Source organism: Nansenia antarctica, assembly GCF_963989245.1.
Source record: "Nansenia antarctica genome assembly, chromosome: 5".
Taxonomy (NCBI): domain Eukaryota; kingdom Metazoa; phylum Chordata; class Actinopteri; order Argentiniformes; family Microstomatidae; genus Nansenia; species Nansenia antarctica.
This window is the reverse complement of record NC_137690.1, coordinates 3,075,922-3,103,203: the sequence shown is the minus strand read 5'-3', so window position 1 is coordinate 3,103,203 and position 27,282 is coordinate 3,075,922. Positions and strand designations below refer to the sequence as shown.

The 27,282-nt window shown below is 49.7% G+C and overlaps 1 pseudogene across 1 annotated transcript in view; it reads left to right on the top strand.

Annotated features, from left to right (window-relative positions):
- LOC308159174 (nipped-B-like protein A) overlaps positions 1-27,282 on the top strand; it is a 68,705-nt pseudogene that overhangs the window by 7,775 nt on the left and 33,648 nt on the right. The window contains exons 5-23 of the transcript XR_013938026.1: positions 145-245; positions 7,869-7,989; positions 8,835-8,992; positions 9,409-9,551; positions 10,123-10,213; positions 10,503-11,053; positions 14,774-15,905; positions 15,937-16,331; positions 16,379-16,627; positions 18,924-19,094; positions 19,685-19,891; positions 20,727-20,792; positions 21,132-21,221; positions 21,671-21,774; positions 23,150-23,236; positions 23,832-24,060; positions 24,599-24,750; positions 25,196-25,276; positions 26,642-26,742. The product of XR_013938026.1 is annotated as a nipped-B-like protein A (transcript). The remainder of the gene's footprint in view (positions 1-144; positions 246-7,868; positions 7,990-8,834; positions 8,993-9,408; positions 9,552-10,122; positions 10,214-10,502; positions 11,054-14,773; positions 15,906-15,936; positions 16,332-16,378; positions 16,628-18,923; positions 19,095-19,684; positions 19,892-20,726; positions 20,793-21,131; positions 21,222-21,670; positions 21,775-23,149; positions 23,237-23,831; positions 24,061-24,598; positions 24,751-25,195; positions 25,277-26,641; positions 26,743-27,282) is intronic.

Genomic DNA, 27,282 nt, shown 5'->3' with positions numbered 1-27,282 from the left:
CACACACACACACACAGTGTGTACCTTTAACAATGCATTTGTTGCCCGACGGTCTGCCTCCTTGGAAGACACGTCTGCCATACTAAGGAGTGAACCTTTGTGTGTGTGTGTGTGTGTGTGTGTGTGTGTGTGTGTCCTCTGCAGAGAGCTGAAGGACAACCTGGGCAGTGACGACCCTGAGGGGGACGTTCCTCTGCTGCTGCAGACCGTGCTGTCCAGGAGCCCCGGGGTCTTCAGAGAGAAAGGTACACACACACACACACACACACACACACACATACATACATACATACATACATACATACATACACACACACACACACACACACATACATACATACATACACACACACACACACACACACACACACACACACATACATACATACATACATACATACATACACACACACACACACACACACACACACACATACATACATACATACACACACACACACACACACACACATACATACATACACACAGACACACACACACACACACACACACACACACACATACCGTACATACATACATACATACATACATACACACACACACACACACACACACACACACACACACATACATACACACAGACACACAGACACACACACACACACACATACATACATACACACAGACACACACACACAAGCATACATACATACACACACACACACACACATACATACATACATACACACACACACACACACACACACACACACACACACACATACATACATACACACAGACACACACACACACACACACATACATACATACATACACACACACACACACACATACATACATACAGTGGGGCAAAAAGGTATTTAGTCAGCCACCAATTGTGCAGGTTCTCCCACTTAAAAAGATGAGAGAGGCCTCTAATTGTCATCATAGGTACACTTCAACTATGAGAGACAGAATGGGGGGAAAGAATCCAGGAAATCACATTGTAGGATTTGTTATGAATTAATTGGTAAATTCCTCTGTAAAATAAGTATTTGGTCACCTACAAACAAGCAAGATTTCTGGCTCTCACAGACTTGTAACTTCTTCTTTAAGAGGCTCCTCTGTCCTCCACTCGTTACCTGTATTAATGGCACCTGTTTGAACTCGTTATCAGTATAAAAGACACCTGTCCACAACCTCAAACAGTCACACTCCAAACTCCACTATGGCCAAGACCAAAGAGCTGTCAAAGGACACCAGAAACAAAATTGTAGACCTGCACCAGGCTGGGAAGACTGAATCTGCAATAGGTAAGCAGCTTGGTGTGAAGAAATCAACTGTGGGAGCAATTATTAGAAAATGGAAGACATACAAGACCACTGATAATCTCCCTCGATCTGGGGCTCCATGCAAGATCTCACCCCGTGGGGTCAAAATGATCACAAGAACGGTGAGCAAAAATCCCAGAACCACACGGGGGGACCTAGTGAATGACCTGCAGAGAGCCGGGACCAAAGTAACAAAGGCTACCATCAGTAACACACTACGCCGCCAGGGACTCAAATGCTGCAGTGCCAGACGTGTCCCCCTGCTTAAGCCAGTACATGTCCAGGCCCGTCTGAAGTTTGCTAGAGAGCATTTGGATGATCCAGAAGAGGATTGGGAGAATGTCATATGGTCAGATGAAACCAAAATAGAACTTTTTGGTAAAAACTCAACTCATCGTGTTTGGAGGAGAAAGAATGCTGAGTTGCATCCAAAGAACACCATACCTACTGTGAAGCATGGGGGTGGAAACATCATGCTTTGTGGCTGTTTTTCTGCAAAGGGACCAGGATGACTGATCCGTGTAAAGGAAAGAATGAATGGGGCCATGTATCGTGATATTTTAAGTGAAAACCTCCTTCCATCAGCAAGGGCATTGAAGATGAAACGTGGCTGGGTCTTTCAGCATGACAATGATCCCAAACACACCGCCCGGGCAACGAAGGAGTGGCTTCGTAAGAAGCATTTCAAGGACCTGTAGTGGCCTAGCCAGTCTCCAGATCTTAACCCCATAGAAAATCTTTGGAGGGAGTTGAAAGTCTGTGTTGCCCAGCGACAGCCCCAAAACATCACTGCTCTAGAGGAGATCTGCATGGAGGAATGGGCCAAAATACCAGCAACAGTGTGTGAAAACCTTGTGAAGACTTACAGAAAACGTTTGACCTCTGTCATTGCCAACAAAAGGTATATAACAAAGTATTGAGATGAACTTTTGTTATTGACCAAATACTTATTTTCCACCATAAGCAAATACATTCTTTAAAAATCATGATTTTCTGGATTTTTTTTCTCATTCTGTCTCTCATAGTTGAAGTGTACCTATGATGAAAATTACAGGCCTCTCTCATCTTTTTAAGTGGGAGAACATGCACAATTGGTGGCTGACTAAATACTTTTTTGCCCCACTGTACATACAGTATATCTCAAAAGTGAGTACACCCTTTAGATTTTTGCAAATATTCTGTTATATCCTTTCAGGGGATAACACTATCCTGCTGAAACTTTGATATAACTTAAAGTAGTCAGTGTGCTGGTTGAATAACAGTATAGATTTATTGTCCTTTGAAAATTACTCAGTACACAGCTGTTAATGTCTAAACAGCTGGCAACAAAAGTGAGTACACCCCATAGTGAACATGTCCTAATTGTGCCCAATGATGTTGTTTTCCCGCCCTGGTGTCATGTGACTCGTTAGTGTTACAAGGATTCAGGTGTAAATGATAAGCAGGGCTGTTAAATTTGGTGTTTTGGGCACAATTCTCTGAATGCTGGACAACATGGCACCTCATGGCAAGGAACTCTCTGAGCGGCTGAAAAAAATGATTATTGCGCTTCACAAAGATGGCCTTGGCTATAAGAAGATTGCCAACACCCTGAAAATGAGTTGCAGCACAGTGGCTAAGATCATACAGCGGTTTTCCAGGACAGGTTCCACTCAGAACAGGCCTCGCCAGGGTCGACCAAAGAAGTTGAGTCCACGTGCTCAGCGTCATATCCAGAGGTTGGTTTCCAAAAATAGACGTGCGAGTGCTTCCAGCATTGCTGCAGAGGTTGCAGAAGTGGAATGTCAGCCTGTCAGTGCCCAGACCATACGCCGCACACTGCATCAAATTGGTTTGTATGGCCGTCGCCCCAGACAGAAGCCTCTTCTGAAACCGATGCATAAGAAAGCCCGCAAACAGTTTGCTGAAGACAATGAATCCAAGAACATGAGTTACTGGAACCATGTCCTGTGGTCTGATGAGACCAAAATAAACCTATTTGGGTCAGATGGTGTCCGGCGTGTGTGGTGGCACCCTGGTGAGGAGTACCAAGACAAATGTGTTTTGCCTACAGTCAACAGTGTTTCCCCTAGGTTTGCTGCCTTGGGGGGGTGGCATGGACCGTGGCATGGACACCCCCCCCCCCCCCCCAGGGGGTAAGACCCTGCGACATACCAGCGTCATGTCCAGGGGTGTACTAACTTGTACATTAAGCCGCCTCACGCTACTGAAACAGGAGATAGGCTCCTGCCCTATGGGCCATTAGGCTGGAGAACCATCGGTTCTTAAGGCTACTTACTTATGTGGTCTTGACTACCATGGAACTATAATCAGACACTTTCTAGTCATAATAATAACGACCAATTTTAACCAACGTTCTCTGTCAGAACACTCAGCAAGTATATTTGCTAACGTTTCAACTTGCTTACTTACATCTGCAGACATCTCACCCTGCAAAAACTCTCTCGCGTCGCGCGCGCACACTGGCGCACAATCTTGTACGCGAGTGTGTCCAGCGCGAAGCGAAGTGTGGAGAGAATGATAGGTTTGGCTATGTGAAGTATGGAGAGAATGATAGGTTTGGCTATGCGAGACTACTTAAGCAATATCACACGAGAGGGAGTGTGTTATACTGAATATCAGCACGGCTGTGATTCGGTCGTAGGTACGAGGCCGCAGTATGACTCGGTTGACAGTCGCTTTGGTGGCATGTGTGAATGTGATTCAGTCAGACGAGTTGACATCAGACAGCACGCTGCTCCATCGTTTTCGAGTGTGCACATTATAGTCAAATATCAACATGAGTCAACTCTCTAACAATGAATACGGTGAGGTATCCAGTAGTACACAGTCTATTCTAGCACAAGCACTTGAATCAGACGCGCCTCTTGAACTCACACTTACTTACTTACTTACTTACTTACACACTTACTTACTTTTCTGGGGGGGGAAAAAAAAAAAAAAAGGAGGGTGCGGTCCCTAAATACTGTGAAGGCCCGACATTAGGGCTGTTACGATTATTCGACGTCGTCGACGTCACCGACTACGTCAATACGTCGGTTAGCGTAATATGCGTCGGTTAGTCGCAAATAAATAAAAAGTTTTTTTTTTATTTTTTTTTTTTTTACCTTTATTTTACCAGGCGAGACAATTAAGTGTATGAGTGAAAATGGATAGCTACTAGCTAATGTTACACAAGCAATGTAGCTCACCACAGTTCGTATGTCTTGTCTTCTGGTGTTAGTAACGTTAGCTATGTAGCTGGCTAGCTACGGTAGCCTATTGTCATTGTGGTGCGAGCACCTACTGTACGTTATCTAGCTCGTAGCTTGCATGCTACGTTAGCATCAATTTAGCTAATCATAACATAGCAGCGAGAGTAACGTTAGCTAGCTATGTGTTGTGGTGATGGACAGACTTCTAAATGGCCATGTTGGCATTCAAGTTGGCTAAACATAGCAGTGAGGTGGAGACAAAAAAGTAGATTTTTTTTCTTTTTTTTTTTTACAGTACAAAAATTATCGTTAGACTTATCGACAAATTAGTCGCTAGACTAATCGAATAATCGATAAAATAATCGCTAGATTAATCGGTAGAAAAATAGTCGTTTGGGACAGCACTACCGACATACAAACAGCTTTTTCCCCACAGCCATCCGGCTCCTAAATGCCGCTGCCCCCCCCTGACCTGACCCCTATCTATCTACCCTCCCTCCACCCCCACCCAGAGAGCTTTGGACTGTCTGGATATGAACACTTGAACACTTGATCTCTGCACTTTATACAGGGTTTGACGCTTACCTTTTCCCCAGGTAGCACTGTGCTACCATGTCAAAAAATTTAGTAGCACACCAAGAATTTCAGTAGCACAATGAAAATTGTGCAATTTTCGTATGACGACAACAAATTATCAGAATCATAACATATTAGAATTATCATAACCGGCTCTTGGCCGTAATAAAAATGGAGACTCACACAATGTAAAGGGGAAGTAAGAATATTCATTTATTAATAAATGATTCATGAATAAATAAATAATTAAGCCCAGGCGAGATAGTGTGCGGAATTGATCTTCACAGCAAGGTCTTCTCTCATGGCATCCGCTATCTGCCCGATCATGTCAGCGCATCGTTTGTCATTACTATAGGTTGGATTTAATTCAACGCCATAATAATTTGTGGAATTTAATAAATGGGATCTCTTCGTTTGCCACGTAGTAAGCGATGTTAAACTTTAACTTGAGCTGTCTTTTAATTTCCTCACTGGAGCTAGCCTTCTGGCGTCCAACAGCTTTCTCAAGGGGCTTGTTCTGAGCTGACATGAAAGCTTCCCTGCATTTCACATGTTTGCGAGACAGACCATGTTTTTTCACTGTGTCGCGTTTCAGCTGTGCGTCTCCTGACACAAACGCGGTCTTTCCAGCTAACTTCATGTGGGCGACACACCACTTGCAATACATCTTCCCTTCCTTCAGCAACAGCCACGGGAAAGATGTTTGCCACTCGGCACTGTACCTGTAGACTTTTGTCAGACCAGACTTCACGTTGGCAGTGGCACCGCCATTATCACCGCGTGGATAATGACCTTCCCCCTCCCCTGACACACTTTCTGACCGGGCGCTCTCCTCCTCGCTTTCCCCGTCTCTGTTTTCTTCGTCACTCTCGTCTCCAGCTGTAATGTTGACTCCACTACCCCCCTCTACCTCCTCTCTGTCAGGAACGGTGCTAGCATTAGCCTTGCTAAAGTATGCCGTAATCGGATTCATTTTAACAGCAGTCTTTTTCTGACAGGATTTTCAAATGTAAATGCGCGCTTGTTGTGCTTGCAGGTCACGTGTCTGTTTTTTTTCTTCTTCTGTTTTCAAAGGATTGCATTGGTTTAGATGCGCTGTGATCTTATTAACGAACATAAGATTGACTGCGCATGACAGTAGTTCAGCTTTAAAAAAAAAAAAAAAAAAAAAAAAAGTTTTTTTTTTTTGGGTCGCACTGGTGCGATTGAATGTATTTCTAAGTCGCACAGAAATATATTTACTCGCAAATGCGACCAAAACGGTCGCACTGTCGAACCCTGACTTTATATTTATATTAATTATGACTCTTGCACTTTGATGTTGGTTTGCACTGTCTTGTCCTGTCTTGCACCTGTCCTGCTGTAAACCGTGCTCCATGGTACCAAACCAAATTCCTAACATGTTTACATGTCATGGCAATAAAAGTCTTCTGATTCTGATTCTGATTCTGATTACAAATGTCCGGAGGTCAGAACAGCAGTGCGACAGCGCAGGTCCGCGCTACAATGGAGTCTAATTAACGGTCATTTAGAACACCTGTGCGGCGGAGTGATACATAGAGTTAAAAGTCCCAGTGCTGTTACACTGTATCGTAACTCATGGAATGCCTCTTGTCCAATCAAATGACTTGGTCGGAACTAACTGTTGTATAATGCCGGACTAACGTTCCCAACGAGCCCATGGGCTTGCCACTCGCTAGATTCGGGTTGGGTGCATTTAAAAAAAAGCTGATATTTTAGCCTACTTGTCAGATGTTTGGTGTCTACGTCTGTAATAGTTCCTCTTTCTTGGGGGGCCGGGGGGTTCCGTTGGGGGGGCGGCAGTTTTCCAACATGATAATGACCCTAAACACACCTCCAAGATGACAACGGCCTTGCTGAAGAAGCTGAAGGTTAAGGTGATGGACTGGCCAAGTATGTCTCCAGACCTAAACCCAATTGAGCACATGTGGGGCATCCTCAAGAGGAAGGTGGAGGAGTGCAAGGTGTCCAACATCCGTGGGCTCCGTGATGTCGTCATGGAGGAGTGGAAGAAGATTCCAGAAGCAACCTGTACAGCTCTGGTGAATTCCATGCCCAGGAGGGTTAAAGCAGTGCTAGATAACAATGGTGGTCACACAAAATATTGACACTTTGGGCACAATTAGGACATGTTCACTATGGGGTGTACTCACTTTTGTTGCCAGCTGTTTAGACATTAACAGCTGTGTACTGAGTAATTTTCAATGGACAATAAATCTATACTGTTATTCAAGCAGCACACTGACTACTTTAAGTTATATCAAAGTTTCAGTAAGATAATGTTATCCCCTGAAAGGATATAACAGAATATTTGCAAAAATCTAAAGGGTGTACTCACTTTTGAGATATACTGTACATACATACATACATACATACACACACACACACTCTCTCACACACACACACACACACATACATACACTCTCACACACAGACACACACACACACACACACACACACACACACACTCTCACACACAGACACACGCACTCACACACACACACTCTCACACACACACACACACACAGACACACTCTCACACACAGACACACACATACACACACACATACACACACACACACACACACACACACACACACACACACACACACACGCTACCTAGCCCACGCTGGACCATCTCTATGGCTCCTGTGTTGTGATTGGCTGTTGTGTCTGTGTTCTGATTGGCTGTTGTGTCTGTGTTCTGATTGGCTGTTGTGTCTGTGTTCTGATTGGCTGTTGTGTCTGTGTTCTGATTGGCTGTTGTGTTTGTGTTTACCAGCAGGTATCATGCAGCAGCAGCAGCCAATGGTGCAGCAGTACAAAATGTCCCAGAATTCCATGCACGGCAGCCCCGCCCCTTCAGGCAACTTCCAACAGGCGGCCATGTCTCCCAGTCCCTCCAGGTGGGCGATGATGTCACTGCATTATGATGTCACTGCCTTGCGTGTGTGTGTCGCCCCCTGGGTGTCATGGTTGCCCACCACAGTGTTTTAATCCGGTGTCTCTGTCTGTCCGTCTGTCCCTCTGTCTGTCCCTCTGTCTGTCCGCCTGTCTGTCCCTCTGTCTGTCCCTCTGTCTGTCCGTCTGTCTGTCCCTCTGTCTGTCCGCCTGTCTGTCCCTCTGTCTGTCCGTCCGTCTGTCGGTCCCTCTGTCTGTCCCTCTGTCTGTCCGTCCGTCTGTCTGTCCGTCTGTCTGTCCCTCTGTCTGTCCGCCTGTCTGTCCCTCTGTCTGTCTGTCCCGTCTGTCTGTCCCTCTGTCTGTCTGTCCCTCTGTCTGTCCGTCTGTCTGTCCCTCTGTCTGTCCGCCTGTCTGTCCCTCTGTCTGTCTGTCCCGTCTGTCTGTCCCTCTGTCTGTCCGTCTGTCTGTCCCTCTGTCTGTCTGTCCCTCTGTCTGTCCCTCTGTCTGTCTGTCCGTCTGTCTGTCCCTCTGTCTGTCCCTCTGTCTGTCCCTCTGTCTGTCCCTCTGTCTGTCCCTCTGTCTGTCTGTCTGTCCCTCTGTCTGTCTGTCCCTCTGTCTGTCCCTCTGTCTGTCCGTCTGTCTGTCCCTCTGTCTGTCCCTCTGTCTGTCCCTCTGTCTGTCCCTCTGTCTGTCCCTCTGTCTGTCCCTCTGTCTGTCTGTCCCGTCTGTCTGTCCCTCTGTCTGTCCGTCTGTCTGTCCCTCTGTCTGTCCCTCTGTCTGTCTGTCCCTCTGTCTGTCCCTCTGTCTGTCTGTCCGTCTGTCTGTCCCTCTGTCTGTCCCTGGCGTCCAGCAGGTTCGTGTCTCCCCAGTCCAGTTCCAGCAGCAGGTTCCTGCCCCAGCAGAGCAGCCCGGTGCCCAGCCCCTACACCCCCCAGAGCCCCGCCACGGGGTACCTGCAGCAGTACCCCCAGCCCCCCGCCTACAACCAGCACCAGCAGATACAGCAAGGTGGGCCTCTCTGTCTGTCTGGGGGTCTGGGGAGAGGGGGGGGGGGGGGAGAGAGAGGGGGGGGAACGACGACTATTGATTAGTCATTGATCGACTGTCCATCACATTATTATGATTATGATGATTATGATTAATATTATGATTATTATCTTCTTTTGAAGATATTCAAAAATGCAAGATTCTGTGTTATGTATCTGTTTAACATGATAGTCTAGGTCTAACCATCCACCCTCCCCTCCCTCCTCTCTCCCTCCTTCCTTTCCTCCCTCCCTCCCTCCTTCCTTTCCTCCCTCCCTCTCTCTCTCTCCCTCCCTAACTCCCCTCCCTCTCTCCCCCCTCCCTCTCTCCTCACCCCCCTCCCTCCTCCCTCCTCCCTCCCCCCCTTCCTCCCTCCCTCCCTCCCCCCCCCCTCTCAGTGTCTGTCGCCAGCCCCATGGTCCCGGGGGGCATGAGGAACATCCATGAGGGGAAGGTGTCGGGGCAGCTGGGCTCCAGCCACCAGCCAGACAGACACAGCAGTGACGACTACATGAGCATCGTCCAGCGGCTGGGCAATGAGGTAACGCTAGCTAGCTAGCTAGCTGCTTTTGTTATCATTTTTTATTATTTTACGTACTTATTTTTTCCCCCCATAACAGACATAAACAAAGACAACAACAACAGAAAAAAAAGACAACAGTCACTCTATCTGCCACACGTCTCTCTGACAAAATCGTAAATACATGATTAAAGAAAAAGATAGTGAATAAAGAAATAGAATAAATAATAATCAAAAATATGTTATATAATAAAAGCTGTAACACTAGCTAGCTACAGCTAGTAGAAATAAAAAAATAAATTATATAAATTATACTTTTATAACATTTGCATTCGATGATTTAGATTAGATTAGATTCAACTTTATTGTCATCGCAGAGTACAATACAACGAAATCTATGGTTTGTAGGTTATCGGATGAAAATGTAAGAGAAATATATTTTATATTGTTTTTTAATACATTTTCAGTTTGCAAACATTCACAATTCACAAACATTTCTGTTATTGAAGAAAATAGAAAAGAAAGGGAAGAAAAAAGTGAAATATTCACCTGTTGACCAGCGGTCCATTCCCTCTGTTGTTTACCTCATCAGGAAACTGACCCCCCCATGAGAAACGCATCATTTCCTCTGAGGTCACCACAGTCTGGGTGCTCCCCGGCAGGAAGTGATGGAACACCCAAAGGTACGGTAATGGCCGCCCGTTATAACCACATCAATCACGTCTCCAAACTGTTTTTGCGGTCGTCTCCGTGGCCAGTTATACTCTCAGCCTTAGATGAGATGAGGATTCTAGATGAGAATTTTAGATGGCGAATTCTAGAATTCTAGACTCCAGATGAGAATTGTAGATGCCGAATTCTAGAATTCTAGACTCCAGATGAGAATTCTCCATGGCGTTCTTGCATATAAACAGGTGGATATTTTTAATCTCAGATTTCTTTCTCCTCCCCCTCCTCCCTCCCCCTCCCCAGCTGGCTCTCGCCCTCTGCTCATCCTCCAGTCCCCCCCTCCCTACGCGTCGCCTCGCGACGGCCCTCCAGACCTGTATCTGGAGTCTCCGGACCAGAGGAAGAAACTACAACAACAACAACAACAACAACTACAACAACAACAACAACAACAGAAGAAGAAGATCACGGTGAAAGACGAGAAGGACTTGTACGACATCGTCAGCTCCCCGTCCAAGGACTCCACCAAGCTGACCCTGCGGCTGTCCCGGGTCAAGTCCCCGGGGGACTCGGACCCCCCCGGGGGGGGGGAGCTGCTGCCGGGCCTGGAGCAGTCCTCCGACCTGGAGGGGGAGCTGGGGTACCAGCCGGTCCCCGTGCTGCAGAACATGGGGGGGGGGCGGGGGGGGGGAAGCAGCAGCAGCAGGGGGGGGGCAGCGGCCCCCCCCAGGGCCAGGGCCCCCCCTCGTCCCCGTACGACGACGTGGAGATGGACGCGCTGGCGGAGATCGAGAGGATAGAGAGGGAGGCGGCCAGCGAGAGGGAGCGCTGCTCCAAGGAGGTGCAGGATAAAGGTGCGTACGATCAGACCTCGACATGTACCTTTACCTGCGCTGCTTTACCTGTCCTGGGGGCCGTTCCACTATGCGAGATTAACTCTGATCCAAGCGATTAACTCTGATCTAGGTTTAAATAAGCTTGCGGTCGGTTCCATCAATGTGGCTCAAATAATTCGCTGCTTGGTTGCTATGCAACATATCCTTCTGAGTCAGATATAATTAGCCTGGTCCCGAGCAGACTTACAGGCTGGCTAACTTAATGCGTGCGTCAAAAAAGGCTCACAGGCGGAAACTACATCCCGAACGACAGTTCCTCAAGTGTCTTTTAGGAAATATTAGTTCCCACTTCACACGAGATAGATAGATAGATAATTTGATAATTTGAAATAGGTATGGTATGTCTATCAACTTGCATTGCTTTTGTCACAGCGGTCTGGCTGGCGCAGTGGTTAAGGCAACCAGCTAGAGTTCCGAAGGTTGCGGGTTCGAGACTTTTCCTAAATAGATTTTTTTTTTTTTTACATTTAACCGAAGCCTTCATGCAAATCGATTTACAACATATATATATATATATATATATATATATATACACCTCGTTCCAAATTATTATGCAAATTATATTTTTTCAGATTTTCCTTAATAGTCGATGCAAATGACAATCAGTATCATTTTCAAGTCATCAACCGTTAGAGTATAATTCAAATTTTATTGAACAAACCTCCCAATGATAACAGTATTTTTTTTTTTAAATAAAAAACTCAAAATGCACTGTTCCAAATTATTATGCACAACAGAGTTTCAAAACATTTTATAGGTTGTAAAGAACTAAAAATGGTAATCTGATGAATTTAGGGTTAGGAGGTCATATTAGGAGGTCATATTTACTGAAATCAAAAGCTATTTCAAACAAAAACATCTTAACAGGTCAAGTTACATGTGTTAACCATGAGTTTCTCTCCTTTTATGCCTATAGCAGCCAATGACACAGAGGTATTCTTTGCAGCATGACAGTGGGCTCAGAAATACATGAAGACTAATTTCCAAACAGTCTTGTTTACTGATGAGTGCCGTGCAACCCTGGATGGTCCAGATGGATGGAGTAGTGGATGGTTGGTGGATGGCCACCATGTCCCAACAAGGCTGCGACGTCAGCAAGGAGGTGGCGGAGTCATGTTTTGGGCCGGAATCATGGGGAGAGAGCTGGTAGGCCCTTTTAAGGTCCCTGAAGGTGTGAAAATGACCTCGGCAAAGTATGTAGAGTTTCTGACTGACCACTTTCTTCTGTGGTACAAAAAGAAGAACTGTGCCTTCCGTAGCAAAATCATCTTCATGCATGACAATGCACCATGTCATGCTGCAAAGAATACCTCTGTGTCATTGGCTGCTATAGGCATAAAAGGAGAGAAACTCATGGTGTGGCCCCCATCTTCCCCTGACCTCAACCCTATTGAGAACCTTTGGAGCATCCTCAAGCTAAATATATATGAGGGTGGGAGGCAGTTCACATCAAAACAGCAGCTCTGGGAGGCTATTCTGGCATCCTGGAAAGAAATTCAAGCAGAAACTGTCCAAAAACTCACAAGTTCAATGGATGCAAGAATTGTGAAGGTGATATCAAAGAAGGGGTCCTATGTTAACATGTAACTTGACCTGTTAAGATGTTTTTGTTTGAAATAGCTTTTGATTTCAGTAAATATGACCTTCTTATATGACCTCCTAACCCTAAATTCATCAAATTACCATTTTTAGTTCTTTACAACCTATAAAATGTTTTGAAACTCTGTTGTGCATAATAATTTGGAACAGTGCATTTTGAGTTTTTTATTAAAAAAAAAAAATACTGTTATCATTGGGAGGTTTGTTCAATAAAATTTGAATTATACTCTAACGGTTGATGACTTGAAAATTATACTGATTGTCATTTGCATCGACTATTTAGGAAAATCTGAGAAAAATATAATTTGCATAATAATTTGGAACGAGGTGTATCTGTCTAAGTGAATCATCTATCCATCAGTAATCGTAAGAAAAAATTATCTATGCCAAATCCAGGGTCTAGTGTAAGAACATAATTTACTCAGAAAGGCTTCAAACACCATTGTAATCGTGTCAGTTCTTGTAAATTAGCCTGCACCATTAGTTTATAGCCTATATACTTACTATTACTATATTTTAGATGAGATTTTAGATTAGATTCAGACAACGAAATGCAATAAAAAAGTGTGTCTGAAGAGGGATTCGAACCACCGTCTTAAAAAGACGAATAAATACCACGGCAGCGGTAAATACCACTAGGCCATCGTGACGATAAGACGATTTTAGCCTGCTACTGATATCACCACAGTAGTAAATATTCATTTATTAAAATATGAACATATAACAATAACTGAGGCTAGTATGACCTACACATTTAATCGGTCAGCAATTTCTTGCCAAACCATTTCCCTCGCCTTGTTAATTGCGGCAGTATTGCACTATTTTACATCTTATTTTTCCGTCTTCATAAAGATCAATAATTCGGAATGCTGCCCAAATGTAGGAACCCTGCAGAGTGTAGTATCTTCATTTCGACAGATCGACTCTTCGGGGCTCTTTATGTCTGCGTGCACGCGCCCATATCGAGGATTTGTAAGCCGGTGTTCTGTGAACACTCATGACACAAGCCTGATCCTCGTTCGAGGAATCACCTGAGGCTTGAATTCCAATCCCGAGTTGCCTGATCGCCTGATTTATTTCAATCGCCGATATACTAATCCACTTTAGTGGAACGGCCCCCTGCTTTACCTGTGTTGCTTTACCTGTGCTACTTTACCTGTGCTACTTTACCTGTGCTACTTTACCTGTCCTACTTCACCTGTGCTACTTCACCTGTGCTACTTTACCTGTGCTACTTTACCTGTGCAACTTTACCTGTGCTACTTCGGCCTCTAATTTAGTTGTTGTTTTGGTTTGTCGGACTGTTTTGGGTTATTTTCTTGTATTTAAGCCCCTGAAAGGCGCTATGTAAATGTAAGTTATTATTATTATTTATAGAAATAATCTTCATTGGAGATTTCACATTGCAAGTGTCATTTAGGTGGCCTGGGGTGATCTAGTGGTCTAGCACCATGGCCTGGGGTGGTCCAGTGGTCTAGCACCATGGCCTGGGGTGGTCCAGTGGTCTAGCACCATGGCCTGGGTTGGTCCAGTGGTCTAGCACCGCGGTCTACGGTGCACACATATGCCCATGTCGGCATGGGTTAGAATCCGGCCCATGCCCTGCTGACATGCCCTCTCTCCCTTCTTCTCCTTACTCTCCTGTCTGTCTTCACTGTATGTGACACAATCTGATCATTTGGTCCTCATGTCGGGATCTAGAAAAATGTAAATACATTTCCGCGTTGTTGAAAATCAACGACACATCGCTAGTCAACTAACACAGCTTGTTTTGTGAGCCTGCTAACAATGTAAAGTAGTGTTCTAGTTAACTAGGTAGCAGGGGGGGGATTACTCACCCAATCCATTGCGTTGTTGCAGTGTTTTGGCCTGACTAGCGAGTTTGTGTTGTGATTAGTATATTTCCGTAGTTCCGTGTTTCAAAAGAGATCGGTTGCCGAAATGCGGACCAAATTATCAGACTGTCACACGTTTATCTGTCCTAGAAAATGAATGAATAAAAACATGAGTGGGACTGCAGTGCCCCACTCCGAAAAACTAAACTAAACATGGCCTCCCCCTCTTCTCTCCTCTCCCCAGACAAGCCCCTGAAGAAGAGGAAGCAGGACTCGTTCCCCCTGGAGCCCGGGGCGGGAGGCACGGCCGGCACCACCGGCGCTCCGGGCGGGGGGGGCGGGGGGGGCAACGCCGGGAAGCTGACCCCCCAGGAGGCCACGGCGGCCGGGAACGGCGCCAGCCGGCCCGCCCTGATGGTCAGCATTGACCTGCAGCAGGCGGGCCGGGCCGACGGCCAACTGGACCCCTGCACGGCCGCGCCCATCCCTGCCCTGGAGGCCCAGCGCTGGCCCGAGGAGCCCGCAGAGGGCCCCGCCGCAGAGGGGTCCGACACCGCCGGGGTTCTGAGGCTCAACAAGCCCGGCTCGGGCGGTACCGGTAGCGGTACCGGCGGCGGTATCGGCGGAGGCGGTAACAGCAGGCCCGAGGTCATCAAGAACCGGCACCACAACGACGGCAACAACAGCAGCAGCGCCACCAAGCACGACAACAACAACAACAACGGCAGCGGCACCAACCGCTCCGCGCGGGAGCCCGCCAGGCACCGGCACGACGGGAAGCAGGACCGCAACCGGCAACCGGCGCCGCCGCCGCAGCAGCAGCAGCAGCAACCGGACACGCCGCAGAAGTCGTCGTCCTCCTCGTCCTCCGGCAGGGGAGAGAGGGAGCACGGCCGGGACCGGGACAGAGGAGACCGGGAGAGGCGGCACAGGAGCGACACCACCACCACCACCACCGGCGGCGGCGAGCCCAGAGACCGCCGTTCGCCCGAGGACCGCTACAAGGCGGGTCAGGAGAGCCCGCGGGTCAAACAGGACGGCCGGGGAGGAGGAGGAGGAGGAGGAGGCTTCGACCAGGGCGGTCGGCCTCGCGGCGGGGACAGGCCCGGATTCCGGTCGTCCAGCGGTGGCGGGGATGTAGGAGGCCGGAACAGACCAGACGGCTCTAAACAACAACAGCAACAACAACAACAACAACAACAGCACCACCACCAACACTCAGACAGCAAGTCTGGAGGAGGTGGAGGAGGAGGTGGAGGAGGTGGAGAGTTCCCCTCCTATCTCCTGGGTGGCCAGGGGTCCGGGGGCCTGAAGAACTTTGTGATCCCCAAGGTAAAGCGGGACAAGGAGGCTCCGGGGCCAGGGTCTGGGCCTGGGTCTGGGCCTGGGTCTGGGCCTGGGTCTGGGTCAGGGTCAGGGCCTGGGTCAGGACCTGGGTCAGGACCTGGGTCAGGACCTGGGTCAGGGCCTGGGTCAGGACCTGGGTCAGGGCCTGGGTCAGGGCCTGGGTCAGGACCTGGGTCAGGGCCTGGGTCAGGGCCTGGGTCGGGGCCTGGGTCTGGGTCAGGGCCTGGGTCTGGGTCAGGGCCTGGGTCTGGGCCTGGGTCTGGGTCAGGGTCAGGGCCTGGGTCAGGACCTGGGTCAGGGCCTGGGTCAGGGCCTGGGTCAGGACCTGGGTCAGGGCCTGGGTCAGGGCCTGGGTCGGGGCCTGGGTCTGGGTCAGGGTCTGGGTCAGGGCCTGGGTCTGGGTCAGGGCCTGGGTCTGGGTCAGGGCCTGGGTCAGGGCCTGGGTCTGGGTCAGGGTCAGGGCCTGGGTTAGGACCTGGGTCAGGGCCTGGGTCTGGGTCAGGGTCAGGGTCTGGGTCTGGACTGGGGCCTGGACTGGGGCCTGGACTGGGGCCTGGACTGGGGCTGGTAGGGGAGGGCTGGTCGCAGCCCCGGGTGAAGCTGGAGAGGCTGGGGCTGATAGAGGACTTCAGCAAGCGGCCCAAGCCTGTGGTGGTGCTGCAGAAGCTGTCCATGGACCAGGTCCAGAGGTTCATCAGACACTCCAAGTCTGGCAAGAGCAGGCAGTCCTCCTCAGGGAGGGCCGGGAAAAGTATGTGATCGTGATCTCTCTCTCTCTCTCTTTCTCTTTCTCTCTCTCTCTCCCTCCCTGTCTCTCTCTCTCTCTCTCTCTCTCTCTCTCTCTCTCTCTCTCTCTCTCTCTCTCTCTCTCTCTCTTTCCCTCCCTGACTCAGAAGCCTGAACATTCCCTGGTCCGGCACGTAAAGGGTTACGTATGTTTAACCAATCACAGCAAGTAGTTTTGGTTTGCTCCGCTGATGTTAGGGAGTTGGCTAGTTAACCCACATCACATCAGCCAGCAAGTAGTGATGAATATAATTCCACAACTCGATGCTACTTCATTTCCCATCTTAGTTAGCTAGCTTACTTACTTAGCTAGATTACTTATCAAATGCACATGTGTGATATTTTTACGCAGTGAGCACCAGTGGCAATTCCATTCAGCAATATGTCTAATTGAGTTAACTCGTATTATGTTTACCATCACCAAGTTCTCCCATACTGTGCTTTTGGACTAGTATAGTATGTTTATATCAACGGTAATTAAGTGCTTTAGTTGGCGAGCGAACTTGGTGATGGTAAGCATAATACGAGTTGACTCGCTGTTAAATTAATGTTCAATTAATTAATTAATATGATGGTAAATGCATATAAGACGGAGGTATGATATTTGGCAGATTTAGGCATTTATTTTAGCTCATGTGTGAATAGCCAAAATCACTGGCGGACTCGGGTTGGGATTCCATGTAATTTACAGGACTAACTATGTGTGAAAGAGGCTTCTCATTCTCTCTGAAATACACACACACACACACACACTATCTCTCTCTCTCTCTCTCTTCCTCTCTCTCTCTCTCTCTCTTCCTCTCTCTCTCTCTCTCTCTCTCTCTCTCACACACACACACACTATCTCTTTCTCTCTCTCTTGCTCTCTCTCTCTCACACACACACTATCATACACACACACACACTATCATACACACACACACTGTCAGTCTTCCACACACTCTCATACACACACACACACACTATCTCTCTCTCTCTTGCTCTCTCTCTCTCTCTCTCACACACACACACACACAATCTCTCTCTCTCTCTCTTTCACTCTCTCTCAATTCCTGAGGTTCCTCAGGGGTTTATGTGTGATACAGGCTGTTAATGAACCAACCCATCGATGGTCTAATTGATTATAGATTATTCAATAGACTGCAACAAAGTAACAAAACCCAGTACGACATCACACACACACACACACACACACACACACACACACACACACACACACACACACACACACACACACACACACACACATTTGAATACTTTATTTGGTTCCACAAATTATATTACACAAACAGGGAATCAAATATTTCGGGGCTAAGCAGCACTGAACACTCAATTGTACACATAACACCTCCTTCTCCACACGGCCAAGCTGCCAATCATAGCTGAGACAGAGCAACATTTGGCAACCTGTTTGGCCTTTCTTTTAGACATTGCAGCAATTCTCAGACCCCTCATGGTGCATTTATATACATGGCCCAGACTTCCAAATACAAGTATGCTGAATTTACACCTGTACCCAAAGCTGGTTATCGTACTAAGTAGTGGTTGCTCATACACACACACACACACACACACACACACACACACCAACAGCCGGTGTGTCTCCGCGACCCCTCTCTAACCTCTCCTCCTCCCCCTCCCCTCTCTCCCCCCCCCTTCCTCTCTAACCTCTCTCTCCCCTCTCCTCCCCCTCCATCCTCCCTCCCCTCTCTCCATCCCCTCCTTCCTCTCTAACCTCTCCTTCCCCTCACCTCCCTCCCTCCCGCCTCCCCTCTCTCTCCATCCCCCCCTCCCCCTCCCCTCTCTAACCTCTCCTCTCCCCTCCATCCTCCCTCCACTCTCTCCATCCCCTCCTTCCTCTCTAACCTCTCCTTCCCCTCACCTCCCTCCCTCTCCCCCTCCCCTCTCTAACCTCTCCTCCCCCCTCCATCCTCCCTCCCCTCTCTCTCCATCCCCCCCTCCCCTCTCTGACCTCTCCTCTCCCCTCCATCCTCCCTCCCCTCTCTCTCCATCCCCCCCTCCCCTCTCTAACCTCTCCTCCATCCTCCCTCCCCTCTCTCTCCATCCCCCCCTCCCCTCTCTAACCTCTCCTCTCCCCTCCATCCTCCCTCCTCTCTCTCCCCCCTCCCCTCTCTCTCCATCCCCCCCTCCCCTCTCTAACCTCTCCTCCCCCCTCCATCCCCCCTCCCCTCTCTCTCCATCCCCCCCTCCCCTCTCTGACCTCTCCTCTCCCCCCCCCTCCTCCCCCTCCCCCCCCCCAGGTGGTGTGGACCCCTCCGTGCTGAAGGAGCTGCCCCCAGAGCTGCGGGCTGAGATCGAGTCCAGCCTGCCTCTGTGTGAGAGGGTGAAGATGAACAAGAGGAAGCGCACCACCGTCAACGACAAGCCCAAGTACGCCGAGGTCAGCTCAGACGACGAGGCCAACGGAGAATGTGAGTAGAAAAGAAGACCACCCAAGACCCCAATGACCCCCCAAAGACCCCCTATGGCCGCCAATGGCCCCCAAAGACCCCCCATGACCCCCAATGGACCCCCATGACCCCCCCATCACCCACATCAGGATAAGCTAGTATGAAGCTATTTTGCTCGTTTTTCTGTGTAGGAGGCAGGCCAATTTACAAGGCGGGGCCAACTAGTGGTCGTTGTGTGTAAGTAGCAGCTTCCCATTGTAAAGACTATGGTCATGTGACCCCCGAGGCGGCTCTTAAGGCGGTGTGAATTGAGAATCGAATGTTGTCGTGCGACAAAATCGCATCGCACGCCGTGTGCATTGGCCTTTATAGTAGGTAACATAGACACGGCTGTTCTAGTGTTAACTCACCAACTGCCAAAGCATTCCGGAACACTCACCACCCACCCAGAGTTCCAAGTGTTTTATGCGGTATTCTACCTAGCAACACTACTCTGATTGGCTACAAAGTGAATAGCCTGTTGTACTGTTAAAAGCGTCTCAGCTAAAATGGCCAAATTCTAACGTTGTTGTTGTTGTTGTTGTTTGTTTGTTTGTTTGTTTTGTCCCCAGCTGCCAGGAAGCGTCAGAGGCGGGACCGCGGGGGGGACAAGGCCTGGGAGTTCGTTCCTCCGGAGCGGGAGCGGCGGGGGTCGGGGGAGCACCGCAGGAGCGGGGGGGGAGGGGGGCTCTTCCAAGATGGCCGCCGGGGGTCGGGCAGCCGATACCGGGACTCCTCTGACGAGGAGGACTCGCCGCCGCCGCCGAGCCTGAGCGAGCGTGAGTCTCTCCTCTGTGTGTGTGTGGGGGGGGGGGGTGAGTGAGTGTGTGTGTGTGTGTGTGTGTGTGTGTGTGTGAGTGAGTGTGTGTGTGTGTGTGTGTGTGTGAGAGCGTGTGTGTGTGTGTGTGTGTGTGTGTGTGTGTGAGAGCGTGTGTGTGAGAGCGTGTGTGTGAGTGCGTGTGTGTGAGTGAGTGCGTGTGTGTGTGAGTGCGTGTGTGTGTGTGAGTGCGTGTGTGTAAGAGCGTGTGTGTGAGAGCGTGTGTGTGAGAGCGTGTGAGTGCGTGTGTGTGAGTGCGTGTGTGTGACAAAAGCTCTGTCCTGTGAGTACGTTCATCTGTCCCAGAGTGTTCGATAACGAGAAGTTTCCTATTGGCCGACGTCAAATACCTCCTTTGCGTCATAACAACGAAGCACGTTGCCAGGCAACAGGCCTAATGAATCAAACCTATGTTTAACCAGTGAGCTAGATGGAACTATGTGTGGCTCATTGGCGCCACTCTTATAATAATAGAATATCTAATATCACCACTCTGATCTCTCGGATGTTTTGTGTGTTTTTACGTGTTTTAATTAAACCCTCTCTGTTTCTTCCACCTCCTCTTCCTCCTCCTCCTCCTCTTCCTCCTCCTCATCCTCCTCCTCCTCCTCTTCCTCATCCTCCTCTTCCTCCTCCTCTTCCTCATCCTCCTCCTTCTCATCCTCCTCCTCCTCTTCCTCATCATCCTCCTCCTCCTCTTCCTCATCCTCCTCTTCCTCATCCTCCTCCTCCTCTTCCTCCTCCTCCTCCTCATCTTCCTCCTCCTCCTCTTCCTCCACCTCCTCTTCCTCTTCCAGTTGCCAGGAAAAAGAAGGAGAAGCAGAAGAAGAGGAAATCGTACGAGCCCAAGCTCACTCACGAGGGTACGGTCCAGTCCTCAGCCCTTTGCTCCTGGGGGGTATGCCATCAACGTCGCTAAAGGACAATCCAGGCTTATTTTGATAAAACTTTCGAGATTTATAAAAAAAAATCCAGTTCTCATGAGACTTAAAGGAAAAGATCCAGGCTTATTTTTTTTTATAAGTCTCGTGAGAACTGGATTTTTTTTTATAAATCTCAAAAGTTTTATCAAAATAAGCCTGGATTGTCCTTTAGCGACGGTGATGGAACACCCCCCTGGATTGCGTTTGAGTGTCGTTCGAGTCTTGTTTTGAGCAACACCACCAACTGACGTTTTTTTTTTTTTAAATCCCGCCTTCCAGAGTTGATGGACTCGTCCACATTCAAGAGGTTCTCCAACAGCGTGGACACCATCCTGGAGAACCTAGAAGACGTGGACTTCTCCGTCATGGGTAATTACCAAGCGCTTATTTATAAAGTGTCGAGGTGTCCTTGTGCAAGACACTGAACCCCCAAATTGCTCCCCAATTGAGCGGGCCGGCGCCTTGCAATGGTCGCTTGCCGCCGTTGGTGTGTGAATGTGTGTGTGAATGGGTGAATGAAGGTGCCATATATGTGCGGTCCATTTACCATTTGAAGGAGGGAGCTGCATGTGAGCTGGTGACTCGGGTTATTGGCGTCATATCTAAAGGTGCCTACCACAGCCGTTGGGCCCTTGAGCAAGGCACCTGTCCCCCTATTACTCCAGGGGGGCTTTGTAGGCTAGGAAGAGGTTTACTAGAAGTCCTAACCCTCCTCTCTCACCCCTCTCCCCTCCACCATCACCCCCGCCTCGTATCCAAGGTGATATTTCGATTCTTTTTTTCAAAAGAGCGCTAACCAATGTGTTGTCATCCCCCAGAGGACGACGATGAGATCCCTCAGGAGCTGTTGCTCGGGAAACACCAGCTGAGCGAGCTGGGCAGCGAGTCAGCCAAGATCAAGGCCATGGGCATCACCTGCAAGGTACCTGTACACCTGTACACCTAGCATGTACACCTGTACACCTAGCATGTACACCTTTACACCTAGCATGTACACCTGTACACCTAGCATGTACACCTGTACACCTAGCATGTACACCTGTACACCTAGCATGAACACCTTTACACCTAGCATGTACACCTGTACACCTAGCATGTACACCTGTACACCTAGCATGTACACCTTTACACCTAGCATGTACACCTGTACACCTAGCATGTACACCTTTACACCTAGCATATACACCTGTACACCTAGCATGTACACCTGTACACCTAGCATGTACACCTGTACACCTAGCATGTACACCTTTACACCTAGCATGAACACCTGTACACCTAGCATGAACACCTGTACACCTAGCATGTACACCTTTACACCTAGCATGTACACCTTTACACCTAGCATGTACACCTGTACACCTAGCATGTACACCTGTACACCTAGCATGTACACCTGTACACCTAGCATGTACACCTGTACACCTAGCATGTACACCTGTACACCTAGCATGAACACCTGTACACCTAGCATGAACACCTGTACACCTAGCATGTACACCTGTACACCTAGCATGTACACCTGTACACCTAGCATGTACACCTGTACACCTAGCATGTACACCTTTACACCTAGCATGTACACCTGTACACCTAGCATGTACACCTGTACACCTAGCATGAACACCTTTACACCTAGCATGTACACCTGTACACCTAGCATGTACACCTTTACACCTAGCATGTACACCTGTACACCTAGCATGTACACCTGTACACCTAGCATGTACACCTTTACACCTAGCATGAACACCTGTACACCTTTACACCTAGCATGTACACCTGTACACCTAGCATGTACACCTGTACACCTAGCATGAACACCTGTACACCTAGCATGTACACCTTTACACCTAGCATGTACACCTTTACACCTGTACACCTAGCATGTACACCTTTACACCTAGCATGTACACCTGTACACCTAGCATGTACACCTGTACACCTAGCATGTACACCTAGCATGAACACCTGTACACCTAGCATGTACACCTTTACACCTAGCATGTACACCTGTACACCTAGCATGTACACCTAGCATGTACACCTAGCATGTACATCTGTACACCTGTAGGGTAGACCTCCACACCTGTACACCTGTAGGGTAGACCTCCACACCTGTACACCTGTAGGGTAGACCTCCACACCTGTACACCTGTAGGGTAGACCTCCACACCTGTACACCTGGTATTCTCACCAGGGGTTCTCGACCTGCAGGTCCTGCCTACGGGGCTGGTTGTACCAGGGGTGCACATGTTTGTTCCCCCCACTAACACGGCTCACCTGTCTGTCCACAGATGCCCACTGACAAGCTGGTGAAGGTGTTGAACATCCTGGAGAAGAACATCCAGGACGGGGCCAAGCTCTCCACCCTCATGAACTATGTAAGCTCCGCCCACACCCCCACCCTCTACATACCACACCCCCACCCTCTACATACCACACCTCCACCCTCATGAACTACGTAAGCTCCACCCAAAAAGAACATCTTTTCATTGGCCATGTGTTCTCTTAAATCTGCTACTTACACACAACGACCACTAGTTGGCCGCTTGTAAATTGGCCTGCCTCCTACACAGAGGAACTAGCAACTGGCTTCATACTAGCTTATCCTGATGTGATTTTGAAAATGTAAGGATACTGGGTGGTAGAACGCAGATCCATGTCTAGGAAAAGTCATGAAAGGAGGGTCCTGAAATTTGATAGAGTGCAAAGATATTAAGAAAAAAATACTCACAGGGTCAACTGACCCCACCCATGGCTGTTCTGGTGTTAACCCCTACTGTGCTATGCCTCTCCCTGCCCTCTTCTCTTCTCTCCTCTCCTCCCCCACCCCTCCTCTCCCCTCCCCTTCTCTCTTCTTCCTTTATAACCCCTGCTGTACCTCTCCCTCTTCTCCCTCTCCTCCTCTCTTCTCCGCTCCTCTCTCCTCCCCTCCTCTCCTCTCTCCTCCCCTCCTCTCCTCTCCCCCCCCCCCAGGACAACGACACGGAGGACGAGGAGAAGCTGTGGCGTGACCTCATCCTGGAGCGCGTCACCAAGTCAGCTGACGCCTGCCTGACCGCCCTGAACATCATGACCTCCGCCCACATGCCCAAGGCCGTGTACATGGAGGACGTCATAGAGAGGGTGCTGGGCTACACCAAGTTCCACCTGGCCAACACCCTGTACCCCCAATACGACCCTGTCTACAGGGTGGACCCCCGAGGTACACACACACACACACACACACACACACACACACCCTGTACCCCCAGTACGACCCAGTCTACAGGGTGGACCCCCGAGGTACACACACACACACACACACACTGTACCCCCAGTACGACCCCGTCTACAGGGTGGACCCCCGAGGTACACACACACACACACACTGTACCCCCAGTACGACCCCGTCTACAGGGTGGATCCCCGAGGTACACACACACACACACACACACACACACACTGTACCCCCAGTACGACCCCGTCTACAGGGTGGACCCCCGAGGTACACACACACACACACACACACACCCTGTACCCCCAATACGACCCTGTCTACAGGGTGGACCCCCGAGGTACACACACACACACACACACTTTCACATGCTCTCTCACACACACACACACACACACACACACACACCGTATGTCATCTCAGATGAGACTCGCCTGGATAAACAGATACCCTACGTTCTTACCTGTTCACATGACTGACGTTAGTGTCGCCCCCCCCCCCCCCCGTGACTCTGTCGTCCAATCAGGCGGCCTGCTGAGCTCCAAGGCCAAGCGGGCCAAGTGTTCCAACAACAAGCAGCGTGTGTTCATCATGCTGTACAACAAGGTGTGTGACATCGTCACCAACATCGCTGAGCTGCTGGACATCCAGCTGCTGACGGACACCACCATCCTGCAGGTAGGAGGGGCCTAACCTGGGGGGGAGGGGGGGGGGTTAGAGGTGGTGTAGTGTGGATAGTAAGTTGGACTGGTTATATTTATTGTTGATTTTTGCACTTCAGACAAGAGTTTCAAGTGATAACGATTTCGCTCTCTCTCTCTCTCCATCTGTGTGTCTCTCCATCTCTCTCTCCTACCCTCTCTCACCCCCCTCTCTCTCCACCCCCCTCCCCTCTCTCTCCTCCTCCCTCCTTCTCTCTCTCCATCCCCCCCCCTCTCTCTCTCTCACCCCCCTCTCTCTCTCCACCCCCCCTCTCTCTCTCCACCCCCTCTCTCTCTCCTCCTCCCCCCTTCTCTCTCTCCATCCCCCCTTCTCTCTCTCCACCCCCCCTCTCTCTCTCCCTCCCCCCCCCTCTCTCTCTCTCCACCCCCCCTCCCCTCTCTCTCCACCCCCCCCTCCACAGGTCTCCTCCATGGGCATCACTCCGTTCTTTGTGGAGAACATCAGTGAGCTGCAGCTCTGTGCCATCAAGCTGGTCACTGCAGTGAGTTCCTGACTTCATCAGATTAACCACTACTTATATTACTCCCTACTCCCTAGCCCCTACACCCTAGCCCCTACACCCTAGCCCCTACACCCTAGCCCCTACACCCTAGCCCCTACACCCTAGCCCCTACACCCTAGCCCCTACTCCCTAGCCCCTACACCCTAGCCCCTACACCCTAGCCCCTACACCCTAGCCCCTACACCCTAGCCCCTACTCCCTAGCCCCTACACCCTAGCCCCTACACCCTAGCCCCTACACCCTAGCCCCCACACCCTAGCCCCTACTCCCTAGCCCCTACACCCTAGCCCCTACACCCTAGCCCCCACACCCTAGCCCCTACTCCCTAGCCCCTACAGCCTAGCCCCTACTCCCTAGCCCCTACACCCTAGCCCCTACTCCCTAGCCCCTACACCCTAGCCCCTAATCCCTACTCCCTACTCCCTAGCCCCTACTCCCTAGCCCCTACACCCTAGCCCCTAATCCCTACTCCCTACTCCCTAGACCCTACTCCCTAACCCCTACTCCCTACTCCCTAGCACCTAGCCCCTACTCCCTAACCCCTACTCCCTAGCCCCTACTCCCTAACCCCTACTCCCTACTCCCTAGCACCTAGCCCCTAACCCCTACACCCTAGCCCCTACACCCTAGCCCCCACACCCTAGCCCCTACTCCCTAGCCCCTACACCCTAGCCCCTACTCCCTAGCCCCTACACCCTAGCCCCTAATCCCTACTCCCTACTCCCTAGCCCCTACTCCCTAGCCCCTACACCCTAGCCCCTAATCCCTACTCCCTACTCCCTAGCCCCTACTCCCTAACCCCTACTCCCTACTCCCTAGCACCTAGCCCCTACTCCCTAACCCCTACTCCCTAGCCCCTACTCCCTAATCCCTACTCCCTAACCCCTAACCCCTACTCCCTAGCCCCTACTCCCTAATCCCTACTCCCTACTCCCTAACCCCTACTCCCTAGCCCCTACACCCTAGCCCCTACACCCTAGCCCCTACACCCTAACCCCTAGCCCCTACACCCTAGCACCTAGCCCCTACTCCCTAGCACCTACTCCCTAGCCCCTTCACCCTAGCCCCTACTCCCTAGCACCTAGCCCCTACTCCCTAGCACCTAGCCCCTACTCCCTAGCACCTAGCCCCTACTCCCTAACCCCTACTCCCTAGCCCCTACACCCTAGCGCCTAACCCCTAGCACCTAGCCCCTACTCCCTAGTCCCTACACACTCCTCCCCCTCTGACAGGAATGGACAGGTGTTAGCCAGGTGCTGAGTTGTTATGAATGTATTCCCTGGTGTGTGCAGGTGTTTATTAACCCTGGTGTGTGTGTGTGTGTGTGTGTGTGTGTGTGTGCAGGTGTTCTCCCGCTACGAGAAGCACAGGCAGCTGATCCTGGAGGAGATCTTCACCTCCCTGGCCAGACTGCCCACCAGCAAACGCAGCCTCAGGAACTTCAGGTGTGTGTGTTTCAGCTGCGTGTGTGTGTGTGGGTCAGCTGTGTGTGTGTGTGTGTGTCACCTGTCTCTGTGTGTTTGTGTTGTGTGTGTGTCTAGCTGTGTGTGTGTGTGTGTGTGTGTGTGTGTGTCTAACTGCGTGTGTGTGTGTGTCTAACTGCGTGTATGTGTATCTAACTGTGTGTGTGTGTGTGTGTGTCAGGGTTTCCGTTAGAAAAATTTGCCGCCGGACATCGTGTCCGGGAAGATTTCGATTTACCGGACAAACGTGAATTATTCCAGTCATCATATTAAAATATAATAAAAAAAAATTTTTTCGAAATCATATTTTTTTTTCTCCAAATCTAATATAGCTGTTTGTCGCGGTGATTACTGTTGTGTAGCGGCCTATATATGCCATTTAATGTCTATTTCTCATCCGATACGATTAGATGCGAGCTATATAATAATATAACATGATTCGCATGCGCGCTATGCCATTATGTCTAGCGCTGAACGGGCGCCTCACTGGGAACTGAACAGACAGCATCGATCAATGAACGG